This window comes from Telmatherina bonti, assembly GCF_933228915.1.
Source record: "Telmatherina bonti genome assembly, chromosome: 23".
Lineage (NCBI taxonomy): Eukaryota > Metazoa > Chordata > Actinopteri > Atheriniformes > Telmatherinidae > Telmatherina > Telmatherina bonti.
Window position 1 is genome coordinate 13,580,937 of NC_136632.1, and position 26,649 is coordinate 13,607,585.

Consider the following 26,649-nt stretch of genomic DNA (forward strand, 5'->3'; position numbering starts at 1 on the left):
TAACACAATAGCAAATTCTGTATAATAATTTGTTCTGTGTGTTCTTTCAAGTCTTTTTTAAATTCATACAAATAAAGCATTTTTAAATCAACAAGTCATGAAATATTTTCTATCTTGTGTATAATCTTTAATAAAGCCTTTAATAAAACGTGTACATTTGATTATTGTAGATGAGGGTGTGAATTCAGGCCTCGCTGTCTTCCTCTGGGAGTCTCCACATGTGACTTCCATTTGCGACTTTGGCTGAGTTCCCAACAGGACATCCCTGAGAGAGTGTTTGCTTGACTCAATATCAACAGCCCGAGCAAGCAGCTGGGGGTTGGGGGTGGAGGGGGGTTGGGGGGAGACACTCCGGCCAAGCCAGGCCTCGGGTTCCTATTGAAAATAAACTAGGCTGTACATTCACTGTGCCCAGAAATATCAACACGCGCTGTGAGGAGCCACGTATAGCACTCAGCAGCGTTCCGCTGGTGCCTCTCCAAGGCTTAATGATACCTGCGCCTCCCCACCAGCTGCTTCTGCCGACGCGCCTGCAATATACAGACGGCAGGCGGGCAGGAATTAAAGTATACATTACAGCAGAAAAATAAAAGAGATCGAAATGACAGAAGTCAGGCAGTTCAAGCTGGCCCAGCCTCTTGAAACGAAGGAGCTGGTAGACCAGCGACAGACACTCCAGGTTAAATTGGCACTCCTGTGCCTCCTCTTATTTTCCTCCACCACCACGGCTGCCTCCAATGCCCACCCCAACACTACCGCTTCTAAAAAAAAAAAAAAAAAATCTTTTCTTCAAACAAGTATTTGAATTAAACGAGTTGCTGAAATCAAAGGCTCAGCTGAGATGGATAAATTTAAACAAGCAAGTGCAGCTCACAGCAGTTTACCTGTTATATCGCTGATTGGAATTACATGAAAGAGCTGAACATGGACAACTTCTCTTTTTTCACCGGAGTAGATATTATCAAATGGTAAAGAAAGCAGAGGTTTAATTAAATTCCTACTTAGAGAAAAGTACATGCTGCTTGGTTGTTGTTTTTTTTTCCTTCTTTTTTTTTTTTTTTTTTTATGCTCCTGGCTTCTAAGATGTCATCAAGATGAAAAGGCAGCTGAAAAAATGTGAGATTCAATAGTCGTTTCATTCATTCAGATTTCCTGTAAGGCATGAATCTGAAACCCATTTATGACAGTGATCTGTAGTGTCTGAGGATCCCACAGCTCCGGCTCTGCCAAAGAGATTATCATTCCCAGAACCACAGCTACACAGTTGAATGGCAGCAAGACAAGCTCCACTGGCAGTCAAAGGAGCACAACACCTGTATATGCTATGCAACAACCACTACCTAACATCCAAGGAATCCTATTGATGCATTTACAAGTAGCAATGAAAAATACTTTCACACTGCATGAAACATTTAACACTGACCGTGAATTAGACAATAATGAAAGTTTGGGGAATAGTCTCCAAAAATGGTTGAGATGTGGAACTTTGGTTTTTCTACTGCTGGATCTTGCAGTCCTCTTATTACCTCGCCCAGCTGACATAGTTGCCATCCATTCATGACTAAAACACCATTCAAATAGATGCTAATTACACTGAGAAAAAAACAAAACAAACTTGATAAAATTAATTCAGGAAAATGGCATTCTAGCAAAGAATAATAAACTCATTATATGGAAAATTCAACTCTCATATTCTCCACACCGCTGCTAATTCAAACCTAATTTTTACTAGCCACTAATTTGAGGGTGAAGGGTGGGGGGATAGGAATTACATCTGGAGGTAATTGAATGTGTGGAACTGAGCCCAGTGAGGCTGTGATACCTCCCCAACTGCTCCCACAGAAAATAAAGAGAGAGAGAGAAAAAAAGGAGCAAGACAGACAAGACATAGAGGAGGAACTATTTAGGTGAGTGGGACTTCCAGAGCACTGAAACGACACTTTCCACAAAAATGTTTTCATTGTGCTGTCACCAGACACAGGCTGGAGAGGATATAGGTGCTGCAGGCGCAGGCTGAGAGGCAGACAGAAACACTGATAAATGAGAGTGGGAGTGAGACTTTAAGGAAATGTGGGACTCTGGATAAGGTGCAGGCTTTGCAGACAGCTGCACTGGGTCAGGATTTAGTAAATAACCAAATATGTAGAGACGAAGGAAGGCTGCGGGTTAATTTTGACTCCACGGTTGTGCCCGCTGTAAAGGCTCAGACTTTATGAGGAAGTCTCCCTCTCAAGTGACCAGCTACATCTGGGCTGCCTAAGTGAGCTGCCTAATAAATGGCACACTTTTTCAATGATCTGCAGTTTCAAAGCACCGAGTAAAGAGTATCCGGTTGGATCGGTTTCGCAGTATAGATGCAAACCTAACAGCTATTTACAAGGACAACAAGAGTAGAGGTTATGCCTGAAAGATTTTTTTTTCTCCACCATGCTATAAGAGGTCCCAGAAAAAAAGAGATTAAAACAAAGTTTGACTGCCAACAATCCCTGCAGGAGGACACTGACATGTAGAGAAACTTGCCTCAGTCCCTTCTACACCAGGACCCCTGCTCTTCACTTAAATCTTTTGCCATTCCTTCAACACTAAATGTGTTTTCCAAATGAAAATAAACGGAGTCCAACTGGTTTGAGGCAGTCATACTCTGGAATATGAGATCAAATAAAGGCTTCTGTGGAGGCTGAAAGGAGAAATGAAATGGCTTCTGAGGGGAGATGTACCGAGTAATAAAATTACTCCTTTATATCTTCCTAAACAGCGCATGTTCCCCTGGAGTGGGTGAGGGCTTCACTTTGGTCAAAGACAAGTATGCAAGTGGCAATTTCTCCTTCAGGGGATGATTCCCTGATACACTTCTTGAGACTTGGCGCACTGCAATTTTCTTGAAAACGAGAAACTATTTCAGCAACAAGTTAAGCGGAACTTTGGAAGTTTCACTTTGATGATGTGCTGCCAGCACACTGTCATTGAAAGGTATGTTCCATTAAATTGGAACAGCAAGATTCATAAGCCTATTGCTTTTCAATGAGTTCAAACTAGGCAGAAATGTGCAGCTGAACACTTGCATTTTATCCTACTGTAACACACGCAGCTACTTAGAACTGACCATGATGTGCTGCAAACACAGCAAATCATTTTCGGGATGAAAAATGTCACTACTTCGAAATTGGTTTGCAATTCAAGTTATACAAGCAACATCCTATTTGGCACTGGGGGAAATTTACAACAAAAGTATGACTCTAACTACTTAAAATCATGCGATTGATTTGTACTCTTAAAAAACTGGTCACAATTATATTCAGATGGACTTTTTCACTACAGCAGAGGGGCTATATTAGAGGAAATTTGCAATTGGAGAGAATACATTATAATTCATTATACAGTAGCTATTAAACCTTCAGTAAAAATGCTTTAGTACAAGGAATGAGCCACTTATCAGACCTACTCACTACCTTTAAAAGCTGTCCATGTTCAGTGCTCTGAGTGGCAAAAAAGCAATCGCTGATGACTTTGAAAATAGGACTTGATGTACAATTTAGCAAAACAGAAACGACTGGCAGAGGATTTTAAGAATCAAAGCTTCTAACTGTTTGTTAAAAAATATCAAAGGAGGAAGGAAGAAGAGTTTGGGGTATGAAAAAATAAAATTATTCGGTTTATCTTCCTTTACAGCATACATTTGGGGAATATTGTATCTGGTTGTCAATTCCCACAAAACAGCCTTAAAAACCTCAATATAATACAAGCACTATCCCACTCCATATAAACACAAATGATTGAACATTTCCAAATCTTCATTTTACTGCGCTTATTTTAATTGTTAATTTCAGAAAATGATGCAACAAATTAAAACAATTTCTTCTACTTGTACACAGATGCCCCTGCTTCAGTTTGTTTTCTCTAGTCTTGGCATGTAATTAAGCAGTTTACACCATGTTTCATGGTGTTTTTGATGCAGCTATGTATCATTTTCTGGCATGAATGTAACATAGATCATAATCTCTTACTGACAAACTACAATACTGATGTTTACAAACATACTTTACAGGAGAGCAGATTCAGCTGAGATCTCATTACTTCAGACAATAAAAATAGTGAGTGAAGCATGCATCTGTGGTTTACACCTGTCATCCTATCATCATCATCGATGAGATCCAATTTACACGAGGGCACCCAATTATACTTGGAGGCAACTCTTTTTTTTTTTTTTTTAATACTTTGTGAACTAAGAAAACAATAACTTTCTTTTTGTTTTGTCCTTTACCCGTGTTCAAGTCTTCTGTAGTCTGTTTGAGAAGGCAAATGGCAAATGGGGGCATTTCTGACAGCTTGAAAGTACCCATCAGCTGCTTGTGAAACATTTCCCAGCACATCCATCTCCAAACAAACAGCAGGCTCCACTTCAAATACATAGCAGGACTATTAGGTAATCTTCTGCTTTGTTCACTTTCCCTGAGACTAGGTGACTAACCTCAATCTCTCCCTGTTCCACCTCCTGCCTGCAAGCTGAAATATATATAGGCGAATAGTGCGCAAAAATGGCTAAAGAGTATATTCATGCTATCTTATGTTTAGATTTAAATTATACTTGTTGTGTTACAGTCACTTTAACAGGGGTGGAGGAGTGTAGTAGCACAAGTGCTCTTTGTTTTGGGATGGAACTAATCTGAGGTTTCTTTTTCGATATACAATATCCTGGTATGTACCAAATGGAGTTACAGTAGTCTAGTGTCTGAGCTTTCTTAAAGGGGAGGGGGTACTGAGGCTTGCTACGTGTGTCTGTGAATTGATGCGTGCTTCTTAGTCAATTGCTGTGTGGCTTGCATGAGTCTCTTCCAACAAAGCCTGGGAAATCAATCAATCTGCAAAGAAATACTTCTTATGCCAGATGTGGCACTTGGAAAAAAAAAAGAAGTCTTTAAAAGCTTTACTTGTATTGGGGACAAAGGGTAAAAACAGAATAAAACCAGGTTGAAATAAAATATTTACTATAGATGGATCAATCTGTCAAAATGCTACCTACTCCTTTCTAAATTTCTGTTATTTCTTGTTATGTTAAGTGGCTTCTCAGAGGCATTGCATGTCAAGTCTTTAAGTGTGTAAACCTCTCACTCTGAAATATATCTCCATTATTTACTTTACAAGCTGCCAATGAGTATGAAAGACAAATGTTTCATTAGTACATTTTTTATATTTATATTTATTTTATTTTTTTTTTACAAGCGTTCGGTAGTTCCGCACCTTGACACATATGCACGCGCTCTTGCATACACTGAGCATAATTATAAATGCAAGACTTGCTATAGGGAGCTGAACTTTTCACACCTTTCAAAGCCACAAAATTGGATGGTTTTGTGGTTGTGCAGCTGCCGCTCCGCGCTAATGCAAGGCGGTGTCATATGAAAAATATTCCTCTCCCCAAACCACAGGGCTGGTCATTAATGAAACACAGGCCGTGCAGTGAGGTCATACAGAGTCTAGATTTCAGCAGCCACACTTAAAAAACGCTCAGAGAGAATAGAGAAACACGAACACAAATCAGATTCCTGCTCCAAGGACGAGGAAAATAAATAAATAGAGAAAGGCACTGGCCCCTCTCACATTTTCCCCCAGTGCTCTGCAAACAACCGTCAAATGCTCAGAAACAGCTCACAATGAGAGCAGACTAAACAATCTGGTCCCAGCCAAGGAAAATGCTAAGCAACTCTGCACACAGGATGTCTCACCCTAATTGCCAACTATCAAATCTCACAATGGAATCTATCCATTTGGCAAAATCTTCACAGCAAACTTGGCAATATACTTTTGCTTTTAAAAGTGTCAACTTCTGTGATGGGAAGGCCAGACAAATAAAGACGGGAAAGTACAGCTACCAAGAATTTCAATTAGATCTCGGATTCACTGAGGTTTGTTGACCTTATAGGAAAAACGAGCAATAATAATGTTCTGAGAGTGAAAAGAAACTTTATTAGATAACAGTGCTTTGGGTCTTGTAAATAAGTGATTAAAATCCTCACCATTAAGATCAACAGACTAAATAGGTCCCCAAAGGCGAGCACGCGCTGTCTTGCTGACTTGGGCTTGCCCTTGCTCTTTCCCCTTCCTGACGCACTGTGTTCCGGAGGTGGGCATAGATGTGTAACTGGAACCTTGGGACTGGTATAAGAAACAGGGTTACCAGGAGGGACAGGCCTCTAAACAGGAAACTAACGTGACAGTCTCCACAGCCTACCATGTGGCATTGTATTTTCCAGCCAGCCAAAGCCATGCTCACAGAGACCCTGTGACTTCAAACGGCCAAAATAGCAGCACATTCATGAAACAGAACAGAACTACTGGGAATTAAAGAAGGCAGTGAAAAAAGAAAACACACACACACACACAAAAAAAAGGTAGCAGACCTCAACAGCAGATGGTAAAATTAACATTTCAACAGTTCCTTCCTTTCATGTAGGTCTCGGCAGAACGTTTTTTATTTATTTATTTATTTTTTTCCCGAAAAAGAAAAAGCTTGGGTTGGGTTTTGGTAAGATATAGTGGTGCAGAAGGCATCTGGAAAAGGGGAAGAGGAATATTGGCTTATTGCTCCTGATGGTCCTGCTCTATGAAAAATTAAATAGGTCTGTTTTGCAGGTTTCCACTCTCTGGAGTGCCCTAAGCTGTGTTATGGAAACATCATCTCGGTAATTTATATGCCAAAGAACACCCGGTGATGAAAGAAAATAAACTATTCCTTTATCCCTTTCTCCATTTAAAACCAAACACTTTGACTTTGTGGTCTCTTCCTTTGATGTTTCTTTTTTCCAGCTTTTTAATGTCCATCCATTTGGCTTATTTTGCAAGAAGTTGGCATCTATTGTAGAGTTAAGTTGTTCACAAAATGCTTGTCAGATTTCATTCTGAAGCCTTGATATGCACTTCAAAAGGTGCTGTAGAGATGTTATCATGAAGAGACGAGAGGACTGAGGTATCTCTAATAAAGACCCAAACAATGGACAGCCTCTCTCATTTCCAAGCCCGTCCAATGGAGCGTCTCAGTAGTACCCATTAATTTGGACACAGTTCTGGCTAAATTACATGTGTTCCACCTCTGTGACATTTTAAATGCAATTAAAAGCTGGTTATGGAAGTGTGCATGGACTTCCCTGTGATGAAGGGAAATCACTGACGTGATTAACATGCAAACGAGCTCATGCTGGCAGACTAGATTGGGGTTTGAAAACCTCAATTACTTTTGTGTGATTATCTATTTACCAGTACACAGATTTCCATTTCTCATCTCCAGTCGAGTTCCTCATGCACAAGCATCAATTATATGTGGCGCACCTTTATTTATGATGAGCACGATGCTGAAATACAAGCTCCAGTTATTTTTTATTATGATGTATGGCTTCCTTGCAGGGTACTCACGAGGCATGGACCACCACTCTTACACTTACCAATGCTGAAGCATTTTTTTTTAACTTAACATGATCTTGACATCTCCCCAGCCCCCAACCAATCATCTGTCTTCTATCCATCCATCCAACTCCTATTTAAAGTCAGTTTGATCCATCTCTCTCTTACAACATAGAAAGACTAATGGATAAATGGTGGTCATTTGTTTCTTTCAATTTACCCAGAACTATAGCATGACCAAAAAATGGAAAGACCTTCAACATGTGTTTTAGTAAGTCTGTTAGAGGCTTATTAAGAGCCTACTGAGAAAAAAAGGTGCATACTGAAAGAAACAGATGGTATGCACTCCACTATAGTGTGTATATTTTGTCTTATTCATTAAACAAATCAATTTCACACACAAAAAGTAAATTTAACTCACTTTATTGAGTAAACTAAAACTAAACTTTTTCCCTTTGGTAAAATCAATAAAACATCAAACAAAACAATGATTAGAAACTCCAAATTATTTAAAAGTTAATAAACTTCAGAGCTGCAATGTGCACTTGCATTTTGATCATTTTATCTAGGCCATGATTATTTTTTTTTTAAATAGTGCAGTGCATGATTTTATTGTCAGTATTTCTTCCTGCTCTGTGGAGCTCAGGGACAAGAAGAGAAAGAAAGATGCACGGATCTGTGGCACAACCAGGCTTTTCACATTGTGCCCGGCATGCATAAAACATGCCCTGTTGCTTCAGCAGGAGCAAAAAGGAAAACAGTGCCATCAAGTGAAATTTCTGAGGATTCCTCAAACACCTAAAAAGTTTATCAAGCTAAAACCAAAGATGTTGATCTCATTCGGTTAACTGTGATGAACAATATTTATTAGTCCAAAATATATATTATTTCTTGTCAATTATTTCTTTTTTTCTTTAGTTGACATTCAAATATATTCTAAACTTTTCCAATGACGTATTATTGAAATCTCTTCTCTGGATGGGGATATCAACCACGTAAGCACTTCCCTCTCCAGTGGAAAAGATAAGATGAGAAATAAACACGATGCCTTGCTGACTTCATGTTTAGAAATCTGTTACTATTTGCTAATAGTAAGTCTTAAGTTGACTTGACTGCAGCATTGATTTAAGGCTGCAAAAGCTGAAAAAAAAGAAGTGGCTACATCATAATAACTGTGTGAAACTGGCAGTGAAGGCTACAGACATGAGTGACAAAGAATAAAAGAGAAAGAGAGGAGGGTGGGGGTGGAGGGTGGGTTGCTTAGATAATAGTAGATAATGGACAATTAACTCAAGCTAGTAGTGCTTGCTGCAGTTAATAGCAGCTTCTGGTGCAGCAACTCCCCAATCACCACTCAGCCATATTCACACTGGGAATACAGGCGATATCAAGCTGCAGGCTTCTGGGCCTCAGAGGTGTACATGCTGTATTAGCAATCTCCACATTGCCTTCAAACAATACGTCATACCAACAAAGTGTCCCAAAGTGCAAACGCAAGCAGTGCGCGGATGAGGAGTGTGTGGTGCCATAACCTTGTCCATTGTTTCATGTCCTTTCACCATCAAAATAAACCCAGAAGCTGTAAATCCCTTTTAAAAAGTCACATACTGCCGCTCTGGTGTGCAGACACAGAAATTAGCATAATTAAACCTATATAGAAGCTAATTGCACAAATACGTGGGTGGATGTCACCACTGTTCATCACAGGGACAATGCGTGTGTTCATATGAAGGGCCTCCGAAGTGATTTAGCTGCCCACCCAGCCCCCCAGTCCCTTCAAGCATCATCTAAATCTATTGATCTGTGAAACACAGGGACCCAGGGGAGGCGATTCACTTAATATCATACATCTAATGATGAGATGAATAATGATTATACCATTTGGTAATTAAACGTCTTACAAACCATTTAACTGACTGTGCATCAGGAGGGGTCGCCGCAGGTCGAAGCGATTGTTTTTCATTTCTTCCTCAATGCCAACGTAGGAGACACATGCCAGAGGTATAGCTGTGAGTTGTTGGTGATGATAGAAAATGGTTGCTGACACAATGGTGAAAACACAGTAATGATTGTTCGCAGCTATGGCATGAATCTGTAATACTGTCAAGACTTCAGCAAAATACCATGGCAGGTGGAAGGAAATGGGGAGTAAAGAAAATAGAGCTAATAACACCTTAGTTTACCACTAATTCTTATTTGTGTCCATTTGCAAATCTCATCATTATCCCAATGTGTTTCTTATTAGTAACACATTGGTTAAAAAAAAATGGGGGCTGTGAACTGTGAAAACAAACACTGACAAGTGACACAAAGGGTATTTATGGATAAACCCCTGCCATTCTTGCAAGAATGCATTTGATCCACTCAGAAGTGTATCAAACACATAATAATACAACACCCAACTTGCATTATACTAGAGCTACACAATACATCACTTGAGCATTGCCATCACAATGTATATGTGAGTAATAGTCACATAACAGGTCCTGCAATGTAGGAACTTGACTTTCTTATCAATTTCAAGAGTATCTGACACACAAGTTTGTTTATTGCCAATGCCAATAATGTGCTATAATATAATTCAGTTTGGACATGATAGAAGGAAAACTGTCCTCAGGACATAGCACACTAAAAGAAAATAATAAAAGATAACAAGAATAAAACTCAAATACAGACAAAAACCATACTTGTAACATTCACAAAAAGAGGTAAGGACAGTGCAGGTTACAAGATGTCCGGAGTGAAACATAGCTTAAACTGCTATTCAAGTCATCTGTATTTTGTCATATCGTAATATGTATCATAGGAATAGAAAAAAAAAACTGCAATGTCTTTTTTTCCAATATTGTGCAACATTTCCAACTTTAATCCCCCTTTTGTAGGCAATAATCATCCACCATAATCATGTCAATATTGAAGATAGACACAATTGTACTTTGCATTGGGTTTTTTGTTGGTTTTTTAAGCAATAGATACAGAAAGCATAGAAACAATGTTAACCACTTAATAGCTAATGTATGATACTACATTATGTTTCTGAGACCTATTGCATCTCTTTATGGTAAAAATGTAAAAAACCTATACAATCTGATATTTGTCTTCTTACCTCTGGTGGATACCTTTTGGACTTCAATAATTCTGACATACTACGTAAGAATAAACAGATCTTGCAACACTTTAAAAACACTGTCCAAATGGGTTTAGGGAAAGTGTGTCCAAACTTTTGACTGGAACTGTATGCAAAATATTTTGCTCATCTTTATTTACATTTTCTTTAAGGAACATTTAAAGACTTTATATTAAAAAAAGCTGAATTTTCTGTCAACTATTTCATGGGTCAGGGGTAAAAGGTTAACGTTTCTGAGGTTTCAAATCTCACTCAAAAATGTCCAAACACTTTCTCTTCAAAGGGCTAACATTTCGTTCTGCAGTTGGCTCCAGCTCATTCATATACACAGAGAGAAGTGTGTGGTACCTCTGGCTCCATATTGAATGATAGCTGGTAAACATTGTCATTCCAAAAGAGACAGGATTAAAGCCTGATTTGCCCATTTGAAGGAGCAGTATGCAAAGAGAGCAGGAACAATGCCCAAATGGAGGACGGTATCACAAGGGTCCAATGTCTGCCATGATGAATATGTGGGAGATTATAACCCATTCCATCATTTCCATAATGCATAACTCTCTTTCTTCTTTGCTCGTGGACTATTCACTAAATAAATGAGAAAACTATCACCCGCGCAGAAATATTTGACAAAAGGCAAAAGGAAGGGAGACTGAGATTTGAATGACCCCTGTGCCTTTGACAATACAGTCGCTGTTCGGACATATTCGAAGGCAACGGAGTGAGTAAGACCTGGTAGAGTATTTATCATTGGGCACAAAGCAAATGTATTACCATGTCACCAATACCACTTTACGGCACAGAATGGAGCGACAGTGAATACAAGGGAGTTCTATATAATACCAGATGGAAATATGAAGGCAGGGTTCTTTAATCTGTGACTCCACTGCCTCACTTGTACATTTACCTGAGGGATCATTTTGCTGACATTGGTTTTAAACATTATAGCCACAAAGACTCCACCCTTCGATTTAACCAGCATGCTAAGTAGTCATACTAATAAGTCTTTCCAAAAACTTATTTGAATGGAACTGCAAAGTTTGACTAAACTTCTTCTGAAAAGAAAAGCGCACTTACAAAGTTCAGAAAAAAGCAAATGTGAATGAAAGAAGCTGAAGATGACTTCTGGTTGAAGAGAAAACGCCCTTTGTATTACAATATATATATGTATGAACATTTTATTAGATTCCGCTTATATAAGCGGCCACTTGACTGGAGATCTTTGAGTCCAGCTGTTACTTTTCAAGAGAGCTCCTCAAAAAACATTAAACTTGTGAAATTCCTGAGCCATAGAAAAGATCTCCCTACCTCAGCTCTCCTCACATCTCGAACATCACTGACATGTTTTCAGCCATTTACTTGATGCATGTGTGTGTCTTGATGTGTGCGTAAGTGAAAGAGAGAAAGCCTCTGTAAGGCCATATATATGTGCACAGGTGTGTGTGTGTCATGCGTTAGGTTGCAGCAGTCTATCCCAGAGATTCCTCCCATGGTAGCCCAGTTTATTTACTTTATCTACAATATAATGCTTCAGTGAACATTAGCAACTTTGAGACACAAGTTTCAATCAGCCATCGGGCGGCTGTGCATGAAACCCCGTGCGTGTGCTCAGCCAGGTGCAGAAAAAAGATGAACACTGTCGCCAAAGAGAGAGTGCAGCGCTAAACCAAAAGTCTGAAAAAGAGGTCCCAAAATAATCCAAAATAAAAATGTACAGCTAGGAAGGAGGGAGAGGGGAAACAAAAGAATAGAAGAAAGGGAGAAAAAAAATGACAGAAAGCCAGAAAAAATAAACTGTTTAGGACATAAGGGAGAAAACTGTGGGGGAAAGGTGGTGTTGGATTTAAAAAAAATTAGAGAGATGCTAATAAAAAGTGATATTGTTTTAAGATAAGAGGAGAAGGGGCAAGACAGACATAGGGGATGATAAAAAGAGACAAAAACAAAGTGAAAAAAAAGCAAAGGTGAGAAGAGAAGAAAAAGAAAAGGCAGGGAGACAAGATGTTCTCCCTGGATAATGTGGAGCAGGTCTTGTCCAATAAACACAGGTGAGCAGCCCGACAGGCCAGGACCACCAAGCTGACTGACAGCTGAGAGCTCTCACTGACCGCCAGCTTTATGTTACATGACACGAGGAGTGCAACTCAACTGACAAAGAGAAACTGCCTGCACAGAGTGTGGGAGGGAGACGGTGAGTAGCACCCATACTCGCATGTTTAAAGCAGCCTCCACGCACTGTGGCCACAAAGTTGCAAACACACAACTATTCACTTTCACGTGCTCAGACAGGAGAAGAGCAATGGCCTTTCCCTTCACAGGTGAGCAGAAAACGGAAACACCTTGGTGCTTCAGTTAGTTAGTGAGAGAAAGTAAGGAGTTGTAGAGTGAGGGGGTGGGATGTATGCTGTATGCCGACTGAATCTTTTCCACATGACGGGCCTCGGGCTGTTTTTGTCAACTGCACTCTTGAGCAGCAAAGAGTCAGGTAGTGTGACCACATGATTGCCCAAGAGGCACCAGGGAGAGATGGGGAAAGGGAGTGAGTGAAAGGGAAGCGAAGGGCAGAGAGAAAGGAGGGGAAGGGGAATCGGGGGCCAGGGACAGGACCGATGCAACACGCATGATGAGGTGTAATCACAAACCCCATTCAGAGTGCAGTGGAGTTTGTCAACATACACACATTCACATTCCACTGTCTGTCAGCTCTATGACCCAAATCGAGCATGCTGGGAGAGAATGTTTTGCACACACATGAATACCTTCTGCCCATTTTGCCTCCAAGCAGGTAGCAACCCTCGCACTGTCTAGGCTTGCGGTTTGTGGTGAGGAAGTCAGATTCCTAGATGTTGTAGGATTTCGCAGCCACCGGTATCCCTTTTCAAGCTGCGATCAAATGATCATTATGAACAAAGGACTTGGCATGTTGCCTCCGGAGAAAAAGCTTTTATTAAGAAGCTGGGACTGCATGGTTTGATTTGAAACTTTTACTTACGAGAGAGCAAAGGTTGAAAAAATGTACATTATCACAAGAGAACTCCAATCATGATAAAAAATGTTGATTTTTTTTTTTTTTGATTAAAGTATTTAAGACATATACTTTTGATTCACTTAATATTTAACATGAACATATAAAAGGTGGGCTTATTTGCTTATTTGAATGCTTTACATTCACATAAACCTTTGTTCTGTATAAATTATGCCAAGTCTTACCTAAAGATCATTGCCACATTGTCTGCATAGCACCAAAAGAAAGATGCATTTCTCCCATTTCTGGGGCTAGCATATAGCATGAGATGCATGCATTTTAGACATGTCCTAAATCCTGACAATTCTGCATCAACTTCTTGGCAACTCAAAGTATATCTGTACACTAATGCAGTGTCCAGACCCCGAGATAAACAGAATTCATCAGATGGTTAAATTACTGTATATTTAGTTTGTGTCATGATGACGATATCCCTATAAAACACTGTACTGTGAAGGGCTAACATAAACTTTGGACTGTGCGTGCAGGCTGAAAAATGAGGCTCCGTGACAGTTTGGTGATAACACACAAGTTCAATCTGTCAAGACAATCAGCGTTTAGACCTTGGGAGAAGAATGCGCGACTGTGTGCGACTGATTCACTGGACACGATCACCTGCGAGGTAAGCCACTCGTAATTCTTCCCACCTGAAAGAAGGAGTTCAACCTAATGTCAGGCCTCTCTGATGTCATGACTGCCTCAGGTTAGGTTTCACAATAATCTCAGGCTCTTGGAGAGATGCCATCGAGCCCAGCTTCCGCACCCAACATTTCTCCAATTAAATTGAAGGGAAAGAATAACACGTGAAACACTAGAACCCTGCTCCTTTTTTATTTTTTAAATTAAGCTAGTGCATGCAGTGTGTTTGCAATCACTCATTTTCAGAGAATCAGTCATCCCTAATATGAGTTACACATACAGGACCATTGGCAAGCCTCCGAATTGTGCTGAGGCCACCTATGCTGAGGGGCAAATTGATTCCTATATGCCTCTGTTAAAAAAAATCTTCCTTAAAATAGAATGAAGATTCGGCTCTACAAAAACAGCTGGATGAAAGATAAGAGTGAAACAGAGAAAAAACCAGGAGGCTGCCATGAGGATCAATAGACTCAATGAGACTCTTTATCTTCTCTTAAGTAATGATGGCAATACTCATTTTGAGCCCCATCTCTGCCTTATTCTCATGGCAACTGTGCACTCTAGAAAAACACTCTCCATGCAATTTCTTTTCTTTACTCCTGACCAACCTACTGATACACCCAGCACATCTTTGCTTGTTTTTCTAAGCAGACCTTCAATCATATTTCTTTCAGATACGTGAAAGTCAAATAGCTGACGGTTGCCAGGACAAGGCATGGAAAAAAAAGAGAAAAAAATCTGAAATGTTTATACTGTGTAGGAGACCTGGATTGAAATCAGTCTTGTTATGGTTAAATTTTCAAAGTGGGTCAACTCTATCATGGGTCACTCTCATCAGCAAAGCCCAAGGGGGTTTGGGGGGGACTATAGATATAAGGTATAGAAAGAAAAACTTCCACAGTAGAAATAAGTATGTCCTCATCAGTCCAATCACTTTGCTCAGTTTGCTCACAGCACAAGATTATGAGAACCCAAACCAAACTTCATTAAGCTGAAAATGAAGACTTTGGAACTTCAAAACTTTTTTCAACTTTTCCCATCTTTTTTTCCTGAGAGTGTGGACAAAACAGTGGACCATAGAACGAGAAGGACATGTGAAGAACGGCAGCAGATCTTTGGGACAGAGAGGAAAAGCAGGGAAAGTAAACCTTTGATGAGTAAGACTTTTTTTGTTAAGCGACGGGGCTTAACTTTAAAATATTCTGGGTGGCAGTGAATGGGGGATTGACCAAAGGCCCTGATCTCAGCCACACACTGGGGCACAGGGGTTAATGGTGGATAAAGATTAAAAAAAAAAGAGAAGGGTGGAGGGTGAGGGGGGGGTGCTTTTCCTGATCTGCATCCACCCCCACATCTCATCGTGCAGTTTTCACCTCCAATCCAAAATCAGCGACACAATGAAAGCTACCAATAGGGAATGATCCAAATCCCTTTGATTTTTTTTTTGCCTCTACTCCCTTGACTGCTTCTGGTGCCCAGGGTAAAGACCCATGGAGGTTTTCCCTGTTTGCCCACTCACAGGGACGACTGTTCACAAGCTCAGAGAAACCATTTGGGGATTGAAAATGGAATGACAAGAGTTCTCTGATCTATGTAAAGAAATCAATTTCAAACACAGGAAATATAAGCAGAAAGCTCTTCAGGCAAAGCACAGCTTCTTTTAAGCACCTGAAGAAATGCCTAATTGCTGTAGTTTATTCACACACACACACATATATTACATATATATATATATATATATATATATATATATATATATATATATATATATATATAATTGCACAACTGGGGCAATTAAACTTTTTTGTAATTATTACAAGGACTTCTTTAGGCCAGCAGATATGCAGTCAGACTTCATCTGAAGACTTAACTGAGTACTAGACAAATTAAAAACTAATATTCAAATCTCTTTTAAGAGGAAAAATACAAAATCTGGACTCTTTTTCACTCTGGAAAAGGTAGAAGAACTGTTGAGTAGGTTGAGTTATATAGTATTTACTGTATTAAAGCTTAGCAAATTCTCAGCATCTTTGTGCTTGTCTTAGATCTGTAAGATTACAAGGGTGGTGCACCAGTGGGGGGGGTATCCAGGCTTATTTTTTAATAAATACCGTCATTGCTGAAAAAAGTGTTGCCGCTGTACTGACTGATCAGTGAAATGTAACAAATCATCCCATGTATGTTTACACACATACATTATTCCGATGACCAAAAGCTTGAATCGTCAGCAGCATCATCAGTTCTTACACTCAACTTTCTTCTCACGTTCTATAAGTCTTGGAAACAAGTTTTTAGGTTCCTGAATTCCTACACTATGAATGGGATGTTTCAAAACGCAATTAACAGAATGATCATAACAGGTCATGTTGTAGAAATAAGAATAGCTGCTAGCTCATTTCACATGACTCAAAACTCTTTAATAAACTGGTGACAAACACCATTTTAAATTATTAACTTTGGAAAAACTGTGCCATCTTCAATTATGTCCATGACTGCTGGATCAGTTAGGCAATTTAATCATAATTGACCTTGAACGTTTAGAGGTTGTACTGTTTACAAGACCCATAAATTTAACATTTTTAAGTTTTTTGTTGCAAATTATTCAAGAATTTCAATGATGTCCCTTAATAAAATGAATTAGTGAAATTTACATTAAATTAAATTTACCTACATCTTTTAATACTCCATTTTTATTACTTCTTTCTTCTACTGTGTGAGATGGTAGATTATTTAAAGCTTTTTTTCCCCCTTTTTTCTGCATTTCTAACAAAGTCAAGATTTTCCAAATCAATATTTACATGGGATTAAGCACAAACTCCACTTTGCTTGTACTTTGCTCTGTTGCATTTGATTTCAGCACCCAGGACTCTGATTTACCAAAGCCAAATCCCATAAACAGGTAGGACTGATATGGCTCATTACAAGGGACACATTAGACTCAGAGACAACACAAAGTCATGCAAAAAAAAAATTAAAAATGCTTTCACTTACCACTTTGCACTTCACACTACGTGTCTTCTGCTTTCTTCTATAGATACAAAGTGTGCATATTTCATCCTAAAAAGCAAAGTATGAAAATAGATTTTTGACTTGAAATTTAAGTTGCATAGTAAATGATGAAGAAAAAAATATATCATCAGGCTGCAGTCATACATGCAAGCTGCCAAGGATAAAGTTAAGTCCCCTTATCCCTTTATCCTTGTCACTTTTGCAACAAATCTTAATCAAGACATCAACAAACTAAATACAAAACATGAATTTTGAGCTTGACCACATTTGCCAGCCTCAGTGCATACCATAACATCTAAGTGAGAGTAGATTGAAAATCCTTGGGGTGTGAAAACCAAACAGGCACAACTGAGAGGTTGCCCAGTGGAGAGGGAATTCTATCAAGGTGGACAAGATGAAGATTTGTTACATTTGAGAAGGAATGGGAACCCTATGACCCCCACCAGGGTCTGCAATCACCCAAACACAAAAGACTAACAATACTGTAACACCGCCAACCAGAGCCGGTGAGTTAATAAACTATTCTTTTATCACAAGGGGGTACACTTCTTGATACTACCTGCTGAAAACACACAGCTAGATGTTCCTCTAATCTTTAAGAACTCTTTGACAGATGGACATGAAGGAACCATGTTCAGTTACTTACCCTAAGGGAGAGAACTTGCAGTTGTTGTGTTTTGTCACAGAGTGGGGGTAGAAGTCCAGCGATGTCAGCTCGCTGAGGTAAGAGAAAAAAAAAAAGTATACACTTAGTTTAAATACACTTTATCGCACAATGATTTTTGTCCTTTTGGTGCATTCTCTGCTGTTTTAGACAAGTGTGGGCTAGACGGCGCATTGCATAACTATTTTCTGTGTGGTGTGTAGGTGAAAGCAATAAACTTTGAAACTGAAACAACAAAGTGCACCTGGATTTTGCTGTGAAGCCTGAGAGCGTGTGTGTGTGTATATAAGTGCATGCACTGACAGGCAATGTACATTTAAGTACAAGCACAACACCGCCCCCACCCCCTCCCCCTCAAACACACATACACAAAAACTGCTCATTGTGAGTTAAAAGGTGCAGTGCCTGGAAGGCTCAAGCTCTCAACGCGGAGTAAATCACACCGTTAACCTGACAATTGATTTCTCATGTACCCCCATTCAGCCATCTGCGTCGCTGCACACATGCTAAAGACCATTAGTATTGATGATTTTTTGTGTTAATCACACAACTCCAGCAAGAGTGGAACACCCCAACTGCAGCTACTGATGGCTTTAGACATTTTTACTGCACAGGCATCACTTTAAAAAAAATAAAATAATACAAACTGTGCTTCTAGGAGCATGGTGGAGGCTAACTTCTGCTACTGGGGGCATGAGGGGCATGAAATGGCCTGGATGTTCCTCTCAGAGATGTGTGTGTGTGTGTGTGTGTGTTTTTTCTCCCTCTTATCCTATCAGAATTCCAATGACCCCTACAGGCAACCAGCGGCTGCTGAATCCCGAGGAATGTGCTCTCTGAACTGTACAAAAAGCCCTCAGCTCAAAAAGCACAGCTGAAAACAAAACATGCCAACTGCTATAATTTTTCACTGTTGTGAGTTTGAGGAGAATGTTGCACAGATTGCAACAGTTACCAAGAGCAAGGTAACAAGGTTTGAGGAGGTGGTGGTGGTGGTGGGGGCAAAAAAAATTCATAAACACACATTTTTTTCTTTTTATTATCATTAAAATAGGCTATTTCTGTGGGCTAACCTTTAAATATACAAGGTAATACCACTTTTTGTAAATTATTTGCCCTTATGCAGACTTCACCTTCTTTGAGCTGTGCAGACGTCATATTTTATTCACCAGAAAAGCATTTGGCATGCTATTAGTTTTTGTGACGCCATTCAATTCGCAAGGATTTACAAATACCATACATGATTTAATGCCAAATGTAAAATCATCAGTAAATTCTATCAACTTATGAATATATGGCAAATGCTTTCAAGTATTCATGAAGGTCTAATAATGCTATAGGCTGATATTTACATAAAGCGTCCACACACTGAGTCAAGATAAACTATTTAAGACCCTCACCAGAAATACCTCCACACTGCAGAAAAAGGAGGTCCTGCCATGAAAGAAAACATTATGCTAACAAGTCAGATTACTGTACACAATAACTTTATCTTAAAAGTAAATACCATCCTTGGTCTTGGAAACGGGGGGTGTTATGGGAAGTCACTGGCAATATTTCTGTGGGGACCAAATGCTCCTTATCAGCATTAGTCGAGCAATTCAGGCCCGACCGAAGAAAGATGAGTCTTCAAACTCATTCTATTCATGGTCAGACGTGTAATTACCCTCTGCTCACAGTCTAGACGTAACCGCTTTCACAGTATTTAAGACCCCCTATGCAACGCACGGATGCCAGCTCCTACCACCAAGCCCTGCACGTTAAATCTGTGGGCAGATAAATTAGCGAAGAATGCAATAAAATAGACACAATGAGAGGAACTTTATCCTGCCTGCTGCTAAATGAGATTTCTTTGAAATGCAGATCAGTGGCTCTAGATTAGTGAATTTTAGCTGCTGTCAACATCATAACAAAATACAAATGCGATTGTTCGCTGCTGCCTTATCTTCTTGCTTCCATCTGCTGGCTGGTTATTTACTCCCCCCTGATTTACTATGCAGATCTAAATAAGTCGCATCAAAAGGGGGGCTTACTGCACAATGCCTTCTTAAGCTTCTACATCAAGGTATTTGAAAAACCGGTAGTCACATGAAAAGGCTGCCCATCAAAGGCACATCTCTAATGAACTCTCCCATATCAGAGGGGGCTTGTGGGCCCTGGCTTTAATGCCTTGTGTGTGGTGAGAGAGGAGCAGACCTGCGAGCCAAACCCACCAAGCCATGACAGAGGAGAGAAGAGAAGGAGCAAGACAAAGAGGGGGAAGAAAGAAATGAGAGACAGGAGGAGGTGGAAGGCCTGAGTTATCAGATGAGATTAACCCAACATTGGGACTACTCCTGGGTCTTTCCATCCATCCATCCATCCATTTTTTATGTCAATGAAAAAAGCTCTTAATAAAAACTTCCATAGTTTATGATTAGAACAACTTGAAATAGATTAAATGGTTCACAGGTTAGTTTTAGTGGAAAACTAGGAAACAAAGTCAGCAAATGAAATATCCTGTTAATAAAAGAAATCAAACAGCATCTATCCATGTCTTTGATCAGAAATAGAGGGATGGGGGGGTACATACTCTGCCATCCTTCTCATTCTTCCCAGGACTACACATAACTCTGCTAGTCTTAGGCATTACGCTCCTGCAATAACCTTTAATTTCATGGTATATTTGTTGCATTCAGCATGCAGGACGGATTACAACAGACAATCTCCAGACTTATATGGGGAAAATAAACTGCGTGAAGAGATCGTGATCTGTAACCCCAACATCACCATCACTGCCGCTGCTACCACCTCGATGCTTCGCAGCCCCTACGTCTGGTTGAAGGGGAGACCCCCACCAACGAGTGTGCAGTTTACCAGTGAACAATTAGCCCCGAGCAAGAGCAGGCCCCGCGCTGGCACATGTGGTTAAGAGGCGAGCGCTGCGGGAGGGCGCCAGATGATGAAGGGATGATGATGGGGGGAGGGAGAGGAGGGCAACAGAGGAGAGGACATGGAGTGGGTGGGTGGGTGAAAGTGGGGGAGTGTGGTAAGAGGCGTGTGGCAGGCACGCGTGTGCCAGTTACTGGACTTTAAGCTTGTCCCCCGTCATTCACCTACAGATCCAGGAAAGATAAAGACATATAATGAGAGGGAGTTACCACCCATTCAATGGCACAACATCTTTCACTCGATTTTTGGGAACCCATCCAAATTGTGCTGCGATGTGAAAGCACCCAATGGTTGAGTCGCTTTTCTAAAGAATCCCAACTTCTCGTCCCACCCCTAACTCCGCCTCAAGCATCTTTTTGCTGAGTAGCATGCCAAATGGGCCCAGTGCCAGCCGCATTTGCAACCACAAGGGACTCTTGTCTTTTTGCCTTGCCTAATGAAATGACAAAACAACAGATTTGCATATGCAGGAACAGGTGTTGTAACAGGTTTGACTCCTCTTGACCCAAGCCGTGTTAAAGACAGAAACTGCAGAAAAAAAAAAAATGCTGGAAAAAAAGTTTATGACCAACAGCTGCCTAGAGGTATTTAGGCTCTGATGGGCACTCGAGTCTGCACCATCTGCCTTGCTGCTTGCCAGAAGTGACAATCTAAATTAAAAACTACTCATCAAATATGAAAAAAAAACAAACCATTGTTTTGTTGGGTCCATATGTTGTGGCTATTTTATTTCATTCTCAAAGCTGCACTTCAAGCCGGCCTGTAGCTGTGATCCAGGGAAAATCCAGGAAGCCGCACAGTAGGCTGTAATTACCCTCCCACCGATCTGCAGCCTTCAAACCAAAGCCCTGCGTCATCCTAAACATCATCTAAGTCCATCCAATCCACATTACAAAGAAGAAAACCGAAGAGAGTCGGTCGTTTGAAAAAAATGGCTGCTGTTTAGAGTGGGATTAGGGATTGCCATCAAGAAGCATATGATGGGTTTTTAGATGATGAAAGAAGATAAAATCACTCCACCATATTTTCTTTTACTTAATAACTTCCATTCATTTTATTCATGTTTATACTGCAAACCAGGAAATAAAACACAGAGGTGCAAACAGTATGAGTGTGAGTAAATCCAAAGTTATCCAGATGCAATTCTGAAAATGTCAAATGTCTCCTCTTCATATTTTGACCATATTATGTCCTGACACAAATGGGGCATGACTTTGAGCAATCATATAGTCCGTTTCTAAAAGACACAGCTAGTGTGCGACAACCCCAGCCTCCAGATCACTGCCCATCCCCGCCCAACCCCCACACTTGCATTATTCTTACTGTTTTTATTTAGATGAGACAGAAGGAACAAACCTGAGACAGTCGTGACCCTGTGTGAGTGTTGTAACTTGGTCTAAAGCTATGCCAGCAGAAGGCAGCACCATATGCCCTCAGCCCCGAGCTGGATGCTCTTTCTGCAGCCTAATGTGCCTGTCAAAAATTGTTATTGTCACAATCCCCCCCCCCGATGTTTTTTTCCACCAACAACATGTTAGAAATAAACATTTTTCCCTCCTTCTCTTTGTCTGGGTAAAGAGAAAAGGTCCTTGGAGATGTACAGCAAAGAGAACATAGTAACTCTTTCTTTCTGAGCAGGATGCAGCTCGTCAATATGAGCCAGTCTATGACTGAAACAAAGATATTAAAGCTATGATTTACAACTTACATTAATTATTTTATTATTATCCATTACTCTAGCTTTTAATTGTGAGCTATTATTCATAATACAAACAATAACATCTGATTCTGTCTTCCAGTCTCAGTGTTTGCTCTGTTGAATGCGCAGCACAGATATCACACTACTTATTTAAAATAAAGGATACAAAAGATGTTTTAACAAAGGCCATTTAAACAGTGTTAAAAGTGTTAGCTACCACTCTTAGCATCAGTGATGCCTCACATGATGTTTGACTGTTTACAAGTGACAGGCTGGTGGCTGAATGCAGCATGAGCAATGCTGACCTTGCCTTTTACCATGACTGACCCTCTGTCTTTTATTCAGGGCAAGACCCCAAAACCAACACATTTTTTTCCACATGAGGACACTGTCCTGACCGTGGCTTCAATAAAAGCTGTAATGCCTTCACACCATGTTGCAATTGTTAACTCAACAAAAAAGGGAGAGGAAAAAATGTCGGTTCGCTGTGATTCGAACGAATACATAGTTTACTGGATAAACAGAGAGATGCGTCCCTCGTATGGCAGCTCTGAGTGTGAGTTGAAACAGAGAGAATTACATCTGAGGTGATGTCACGGTCAAGGCTACAGTGCCAGGAGAGCTTTATGGAGAGTCTGAATTATTTTTACATACATTTAGGAAACATTGTTTACACAAACCCAAAGTCTGTTTTCTAACTTTGCATTTATGTCTCTTTCCATTTCACAGTCAAACACACTGTGAGATTATACACACCAGCCAAAAACTACCCTTCATTGTCGGGGAGATTTAATTCGTTTTTGGCCTTTAAAATCTGCAAAAAAAAATAAAAAATCCATGGAGCATATTTTGGTTCTTCGCCGCTTTCGTTTAAGTAAATATCTAACCATTTAGTCTTTCCAACTTGACAAAGCAAACATCACATCCAGAAAAAAAGGACTCGGTAAAAGATCGAGCCGAGAAAAAACAAACTGTAAACGACTAAGCTACTGACTTTTCTCAGATCCTGCAGTCTCCTTTATAATCCACATCCCCTGACCCTACCCTGTGTAGCTTTCTCCAGCCAAGGAGTCACAGTGTTTCTCTTCGCCAAAAGTGTCTAGTTGGGCTTAAGAAGTGACCCAGAGCGTAACTAAAAAAGTCTGAGCTGTCTCAAGACTCTTAGTTACTGGGGCACACAAAACATCATTACCGTGATGTGGATAATTACAGTGTAGAAGGGTGGCCTCTTAAGCATGTAATGCACTCTTTTATCTTTAGAAGTCAATCTCTCTGAGGCTGACAGCTTGCAGCATATGATCCTGGTAAACAAATACCTTTGCGCGGCACAAAAGTGCCATTAAAGGCCAAAACTGTCAACACAAATTCCATTCTTATTGGGGGAGGGAATCATGCAGCAAGGGGGAGGGGGTAGAAGGAGATAGGAGATAAGGACAAAAGAATATATATTAGGCTTGATCACTTCAGGTCACTTTAACTTGGTTGTCATGGAAACGTTTATATCAAGTTAACGGAGAAAACATGAACATATAACATGAAATCGGCCTTTAAGTTCAGAAAAAGTTAGCCAGAGATGACAACACACCGGGTAGCTTATGTAGATGGGCTACAGGACATGTTTAGGACAGCGATGCCAGTTTACTTCTCTCTTGATTGTTTCACCCCCCCATCCCTCCAAATGTAGCAACACCTCAAGGGGCTTGAGCCAACGGACTGAGTAATTACAGAAGTGTTGGGGGATGGGTGACGGTGCAATTCAAAAGCTAATCCATAAGTAAGTGTTTTATTGCTTACAAAATGAACCGTCTCAAAGCACGATTGATGCAATCTGTGCAACTGTCTGAAATTGCAACTGAATGGTTTGACTGCTGTCAATATGAATAGGTGATGCATGCACAGGAAACGCACAGAGTTTTCATAGATTCACAGATAAAGCACTCTGCTTCACCTCGGCTGCAAGCAACTATTTCCATATCTGAAGGTAAAATCCTGCAGCAACCAGTGTTCACCGGGCTGAAAGCTGAATCTTAATTTTGATAAATGATTGAAACATATGACAGGGTATACACATTAATCCTGTGGAGGACATTCATTTTCCTATTACCATAATGTAGAGCACGACCACCCGATGATGAATGCAGCAATCAAAAAATGGACGCAGAGAGGGGAGAGCCGGGGTAATAAGTGCACTGCTCCCAACAACGGTCACTCTTGGAGGGAGACTAATGGCAGGTCTCTCTCCAGTTTGCCTTAGGGAGGAAAACACATCCTGTTTTACAAAATCTAGTACCCCTTCACACTCATACATGCCACATCCCAACAAATATACAAGAGTGCATGGAGTATTTTAAAATGTGCTGTAAGAAATGATTATGGGGGCATTTCAACAAAGAGACTGATTGTGCACTGTCGCTGACATTTTCACAAGGGGCATTTATTGCCGCCTGGCCTTTGAAGAGTGAGAGCTGCTGAGTGAGGGGGGAAGGACTTGGCCCACACCTGCATAACTGAGGAAGGAACACCTGTGCACCCTGCAGCTTGAACAAGGAGGGTGGCTCCAGCTAATCCTGGGGTGAAAGCTGATCAGAAGACAGGCCTGGAGAGTTCTGCAACTCCCAATGCCTCGTTAGAATTTCTTTACAAGGGGGAGGGAAAAAAAAAGAGATACATCTATTGATTTTTTGGGCCATAGTGATTAAGGTATGACAAGACACAGAGTGTAACAGAGCATCTCGGAAGGAGCTTTTAGACCTGAGATAAATGAGCTTTAATTGCAGGTTCATCATGATGAAACGTAATATGCTACCAGCACCCATGTTTGTCACGGGACAGCGAAAAAAGATGGAATATAAAAATGGAGCGTGCAACCACGGTAAGCTGTTGACTCCTGGCAGTCATATGTATTGATAATGCATTTATCAGTCCTGCATATAAAGCACTGATATTCATAAAAATTACAATTTATGCATAAATTGTATTATCATTTTAGTTTTTGTTTTAGAGTACAGCTAAAGTTTAATTTATCAATTATAGAAATTGCTTTTTTGTGTCATAAGTGATAACAAGGCAGCAGCATTAAATTAATTTCAGGAAAATTACACACACACACACACACACACACATATATATATATATATATATATATATATATATATATATATATGTATATATATATATATATATATATATAAAGTATGGAATGCTAATTTAAAATCCAATACACATAAAGCAGGTTGTAAATTAAAACACTTTTTTACTTGTTTTTCCTTCATTTCTGCTGTCTTAAAAAAATTCACATAAATGCTGAACAAAAGTTTTGAAACAGCTATAAATTCAATAAAACTGCTTTTAAATCGAACATTACGCTCTTTGAATTAATGTACAAATAAAACGTATGTGGATAATGCCACTGCATGTGTGTAAATTGTCTCGTGGCTTTTATTTCATTTGGTAATTTATGGTTAAAACAGTAAAACGATTTGTTGGCATTTCGGCGTTAAGACTGGGGGGAAAAAAAGCACTTTCTGAGGGTCCTAACGATAAAGAGCCGAGGGGGCGGTGGTGGGTGGGGGGGACAACCTGTCAACAGATGCTCAGTAATTAAAAAGCACATAAAAGTCTTGGAAATAACAAGCAAACGTCGCAAGTCACGCAGCAAAGTAACAACAGTGGGGAAACTTGTGACCGGCTGTCCACTTCCTAAACTCACGTGCGGCGGGACAGAAAGGTAAAGAAGTCAACGGGTGCGGAGAGAAATAAGCTCCTGGGCAGGAAAAACTTACCACAAAAAAATGGCAGGTATATTTTTTCCCCCACTCACGGTGAAGTCAAAGGGACACACCAGGTGAGAAGTCGTCGTCCTCTACACTTGCGGAGATCTTCGCACGTGACTGTCCAAGTTCACCATAACGTTGAGAAAATGAACAACAAGCTGCAGAGTAAATAAAAAGCTCAATATTCCTCCGCTGGGCACCGCTGCCGGAGACACACACACTCTCCTGCTGTCTCTCGTCAACGCCGCTGTTATTACTAATGCAACAGAGAGAAAAGCAGTACACTGAGTCCTGTTTGAATGACGCGCAATGCGAGGAAGAAGCGCCTTGTTTTTTTCTTTTTTTTTTTTCCTCGTTACGATTCAAACACACATCAAGCTGTATCCCAGC

General features: G+C 40.2%; 1 protein-coding gene across 1 annotated transcript in view; it reads right to left on the reverse strand.

Moving 5' to 3' along the window:
• The window catches only part of foxp2 (forkhead box P2), a gene marked incomplete at its 3' end in the record, with an annotated part of 91,952 nt that extends 65,566 nt beyond the window's left edge, over positions 1-26,386 (reverse strand). Inside the window, exons 1-3 of the mRNA XM_079263521.1 lie at positions 26,269-26,386; positions 17,839-17,910; positions 17,175-17,240 (exon numbers count right to left, since the gene is read on the reverse strand). The remainder of the gene's footprint in view (positions 1-17,174; positions 17,241-17,838; positions 17,911-26,268) is intronic.
• Between the last annotated feature and the right edge of the window lie 263 nt (positions 26,387-26,649).